The following is a 6,000-nucleotide window of genomic DNA, read 5'->3' on the forward strand; positions in this document are numbered from 1 at the left end:
ATTTCCATCTTTAGCTTGACGGCTGCGGGAAAACAGTCACTGGAAAACTATATTTTCCCCATTGCTCCTTCCCCTCATATGCTGCTTAATTAGTCAGTCCGAAACAAGCGTGAAATGGCACCATTATCTCAGTTTAATCCATTTGTTTCTATCATTAGAATGTAATGAATGTGGTTTTGTTTGACTGAACTTTCGTTTTTGGCTTGTCTTACTCCTTTTTTGCGACACTGTCAGAAGTAGACTGGCTATAGTTGATGGTTTGCTTCATTGGTTTGTGACTCAGTGTATCGTCGTACACAATTGCATGGCTGAGTGTTGAAAATCCCCCTCACTTAGGAGGAGAAATAACTCTTGAATTAGACTTCAATAATGCTTTTAAATAGTCTACTCTGCAAATAAGACAATGGCTTGTAGTCTAGAGATGCGCCTCTCGTCTGGCCTGCTGATTCATATTTGGACTGTTTAAATTTGCCTGTGTTTTATAGCAGGCTGCTGAGCCGGCGGTTTCCTCATTAAAGGTCACATGAAAGCAGGCCGTAAAGGACTCGTGGCGAGACTTATTTGAGCGCTGACGTCTGAAGGGGACGCGACCGAGCCCCGAGCCAAAGTGCCTCACCCTGAAGGATTGTGTCCGCAATTTGGCTAAAATCCAATCTGATGTGTCAGCATTTGGTGACTGTTGATTGGGGAAAACAACCTTTACCGTGCAGGATTAAGACAAATTATTTTGACTGCATATTTGCTGGGGGGGAAAAAAGCTAAATGACGGTCATTCATCTATAGTGCATTTTATATTAGTGTAAGTGAAAATCATGGCTTCCTGTTTTGATCACTTTGACTGAAAGCAAACGTCATTCCCCTCAAAAAAGCTATAGATTTACTAAAATATCATTTTCACTTCAAACCAAGTTTTTGTATCATGTGACCTCACACCAGGTCGAAGAAGTTAAAGATGTCTTGAGAAACAAGGTAAGAAGTTGAAATGTCATTGTTTTAATTTGGTGAATGTGGTTTTTGTATTTGTTTGTGACGTAGGATGAACAACTACTTTAAAGACTGCTTTTGTGTTTTGTAAAGAAATGGAAAGGGAGCAAAACAAAAGCAAGGACGGAAGAAAGGGAGGAAGGAAAAAGGGTAAGAGAAGAATGGAAAAAATAAATGAGAAAATAATCAATGATCGAGCGCATAGGACAGGGAACAGCACATCTGCCTCACAGATCAGGTTCTGGGTTTGAATCCCAGCTCGAAAGGAGGGAAAAAGAAGGAAGGGAAGAAAGAAATGAGAAGTGAAAAAGAAGTAATGGAAGAAGCAATAGTCAAAAAAGATCGATGGGCTTGATAAATACTTTGTGTTAATGTCAATTTTTGACTAAGGAAACCGTAATACTTTTGAATGGGATCAAATCCAATTTCAAGATTTGAACTAAAAAATGAATACAATTTAAGACAAACTAATGCTAAACAAATAAGCGACAAAGTTGGTCTAAGTGTAGCTTTTTTGTGCCTCCAAACAGGAAATCCGAAGATATTTTGCAAAACTTTGGGTTTATGTTACACTACGCTCTACCCTATTTTAGCTGGTGCATTTTAAGACTTTGAAGTTAATTACCTACCTGGTAACCCTAACCCCTCCCTTCACTGCTCCTTCAGCTTAAAAGCCCGCTGCTATGATAAATACCTGAGGTGACTTTCTTCATTATTTCCCCATTATTACTGCTGTTGGATCCTCTTTGCTGGTTAATGTCTTGTTCTTTATAAGCAGTCAGATCGGTGGGGGTCACGGCGCACGGCTGGGGGTGGTGTCGGTTGCTTCTTATAGCATCCGAGTGATTCATTCCAAATGCGCCCAAAGTGACATGTAGCTAAATGAGCTGCTGGAAACTCACAGCTATAATAGCTTGCCCAGCAGCGCATAACAAGGCCCTCACTGGAAAGTATTGTGGACTTGATATCTTTGCCTCAACGGCGCCAATAATAATTTAGCCCCGGGCCCTTATGCACGGCAGCGGCATCTACACATCAGCACCCAGACGAGTCTTGTTTGGTCGACATCGCCCCCTCCCCCCTCCAGAGTCATTGACTCCGCTTAGGTTCATTAGTGAAGATAATTTCACTGCGGGCAGGCAGCAGGCCAGCACATAACATGTCACAATGACAGCTAATTATAGCATCAAGTCTGTATTCGAATATTGCACGCTAGTTGGGAAACGTCGGCTACACGGCTAAAGGTTCAACAATATGGATAAACATAAGACCCTTTGTCCGCCTCTAGTTTTGTGCTCACTTTTCCTATCGTCTCTCTCTCACTGCCTCTACAAAGTTACACTGATACCTTGACTAACAGGTTTAATTGCTTCTTGTCACTCACTTTGCTCGTACAGTGGTACCTTGAGATATGGCTTTAATTCATTACGTGACCCCACTCACAACAAATACATGTATTGCAAATCATCTTTCTCCATTGAAATGAAGAGAAACTCCATTAATCCCGCCAAATGGACATTGTGCTGCTCCTGGTGTGGGCTCTTTTGTCACCCGGTGGCAGTATAATACAGATACTGAAAAATTATTCTGCCAAGTGCATTTTTAGGCCTTAGAACCAATATTATATTTACATACAACACCAATGAGATCCAATACATGAATTGTATCAACAATTCTGCCTTTGCAAAAATAAGAATGCTGGGTTTTGTATAGCTGTGTTAACAACGTCATTAGTAGTACAGTGGGGAAAAAAAAAAGTCTTATGACTTAATTCAAATGTGCATTGATTAAATTGAGAAAAGGGGACAATTACGTCAGTTTAGCACATTTTAATCATGTGTAACTGATGTACATGAGCAAATGAAATATTGTTTTTCAGTGCAATAATTCAATTATTATTGAGCAGTATACTACACTATAAGAGTTGGTATGATAAGTTATATTGTTGTTGTTATACGTATAGTATAGCGTTTTCTGCCCTTTCCTCCCCACGCTGCATTTGCAATATTACCGCACAATGTCACCTGTGAGTAACGACAGCACGTGCACTCTATTCATCACACACCGGTACACGTGCTCAGTAGCTCTTCATTATATTAATTACTCTCATTGCGAGAGTGATCATCAGCGCCATCAGAATACATTGCCACCTGGTACCCGACGGAGACCGAGTCCTACGTGAGTAATCACGCTGTTGCCTAACAGGACCCGAGCCCCACAGATCTCACCTAACCCAGTGGGTGGTGAGGCATCGCCGTAAACCACATTCATCTCCGCCTGCCTCCGGGTAGTGCACGCAAAGGCTACAGGTGTGTGGGGTTGCAATAATGCGCTTTCAATAGAAAATGCGAAAGAAATTGAACAAATACAAAATGAAAACGCTCGCAAGGAGCATGGAAAAGATGCTCACACTGAACTAACCGCATGGTAAATTGCTGGAGTCAGAGCGCACTCTCTAGGCCACGCCCCTTAAAGGAACACATCAACACTCAAATTCTAGCGTGTAGTAAGACTTTCACGTTCATCATACTTTAGAAAACCTGTTTATTTCTGTACATTCTCTTTATTATCAAATGTATATTTGACTATAAAGAGCTATGTTTCTTCATCCAAAATATGTTTCAAATGGGTGTACCTATTAAATAGGCACTTGAGTGTCCATGGCAAAGACAAATGGTTGAAAAGTTAACTTTGTATTGCCACACAATGAAGTGAAATGGGTCTCAACCTGCACTGTGGGCAGGCAATTCAAGTTAGCGGTGTGCAGGTGCCTCAAATGCGGACTCTGTGGGTAGCGGCAAGATCCTTAATGGAATACTGTTCAACGCTGCATCCAATCAAACGCAGATCAACACATTATACCAAGCTCGAGGATTTATGGCTTTTATTGTCCTGAGCGGAGCATGTCTGCAATGGCCTCATCTCGCTCTGTTGAAAGTTCTCTTCATGCCCAATTGGCTTGATACGCTATGCTTGTCTCACGCTAATTGAACAGAGATGGAACAAGGGAGAGCAAGGTGCTAAAGAGAGCGAGATCGAGAGAGAGAGAGAGAGAGAGAGAGAGAGAGAGAGAGAGAGAGAGAGAGAGGGAGAGGGAGAGAGAGGAATGGGCGGGAGGCAGGGCTGGTGTCGCATTCAAGGCCTCATTGATTAGGTGGTGAGCGGTGCAATGTTTCTCTCCTGACGCTTACAAGCGTTAAAGCTACATAAACACCTATAATTGGTTCGTTTAGAGCAGCGTGGAGGGGACACACGCTAACACGCACGCTAGCGTACACACTATCATGTTGCATGCGTGTGAGGAATCTAAGGCGAGGGGGGAAATGTAAATGCTCATTAAAGTCGTCATTCCAACGGCTTGCAGAGTGGTGAGTGTGGCTGGAGAGATGTCTTCTATATCCCAATGCTGCACTAAGATGGAATGCTAAAACCGTCCTCAGAGACTTGAACGCTCACTGCAGGCAGAGCAAGAAAATGGGAGGGACGTCGGTGACTGTGACAAATTAGTTCGTGGATCCGAGGCAGCCAAGTGGCCGTGGGCATCGGGAGGGCGAGATCCGGCTGGCTGGCTTGAGTGATGGAACGTTATTATGCCGTTCTAATAAAAGACGACCTGACTTCGGGACTTTTCGGTCGGGCGGATGTACTCTACGGGAGCGGGCATGGTCATGTCTTTACATATCAGCAGTGCATATATATAAACAATGGAGAGCAACCGGCAGAGCGCAGGCGTCTGCCAAGGTTGGACCGTTAACAAAAGGAAAAAATATATCAGAGCACCAGATTTCAGTTTGTCCAAGCAAAGATTCTATAGTCAAAATGGCTCCATCTGACCATCCAAATGTAAAGGGATATTTCATGTGTTCTTCCTTGCTGCGTGCGCCAGACCTCCAGAAAGTTTCCTGAAAATCCGTTTTGTCATTTTTGTGTAATCCTCCAAACTAAGGACAGCAATCATGACAATATGTCTTGCCTTCGTGCTGTGACAGAGGAGATATTTTGGGTGTTACCTGTCCCGTACCGCCACATCCATCACAGGCCATAAGACCATCTGACAGTGTTTAAACGGCACCCGTCCACGGCTTCCGTCGGTGCCTGAATGGAACTCTCACTGGACACGGAATTATGGGATTTCTCGCTCATGGCTGTCATCTCTAATCCAACACCCACTCAACTAAATCGTCATCTCTCTCTCTTTACGCCACAACGCGCACACAGATACACAAAAAGGTAATACACGGCGGTCCCAGACAGTGCTAAGCAGGCAAATATATTGAGGAGAAGCTTCGTTTGAATAGAAAAATCTCAGGAACTGTCAAGCGTAAGCATGACTGATTTATTCCTCGATGATCCGGAGTCGTCCAGTCATCCTCTGTGGTTCCACATTTTCAGTGTTATGTAGTTCCCACACTGACGAACAAACCTCCCCTACGGTGAAGACCCGGCCAGTTCACAATTCCCCATTTGTGAACTGCCCTACTTGCAGATTTGTCTGTAAAACCTAACGAACAACAAATCGCTAAATACTCACCTGCTCACGCCTGTCCGCGTATTTATGTGCTCTTTCTGTAACGCCCCAAGACGCCACCCAAAGGCGCCATGTGAGCGGAGGAGTAGCTAGCCTTGGCTGCCAGCTGATATCTGGCCGGCTTGACAGCAAACAGCAGAGTGGTGGAAGATTCCGGTAGCGATCCGACAGGCAGGCGAGGATACTTGTGGGGTCGTCGCCAAGGAAACAGGATATTAAACTTCTCAAGATGATAAAGAGAAAGGTCCTTGTCGCTGTCGGCAGTGGTGGGAGTCAACAGTTGATCAGCTGGTTAACGGCTCAATGCGATGTACAGTAAGTGCCCAAATAAAATATATTAAAAAAAATATATATATAATATAATAATATATATAAAATATAATATATTTGATGGAATTAAAAAATGAAGAGTACTGTATCTATTTATCACTGAGTCCAAACGTGATCAAACCAATAGGAAGGGAGTCAAATCATCTGTAAGCCATTTT

The sequence above is a fragment of the Phycodurus eques genome, chromosome 20 (assembly GCF_024500275.1).
Source record: "Phycodurus eques isolate BA_2022a chromosome 20, UOR_Pequ_1.1, whole genome shotgun sequence".
In the NCBI taxonomy this organism is placed as follows: Eukaryota; Metazoa; Chordata; class Actinopteri; order Syngnathiformes; family Syngnathidae; genus Phycodurus; species Phycodurus eques.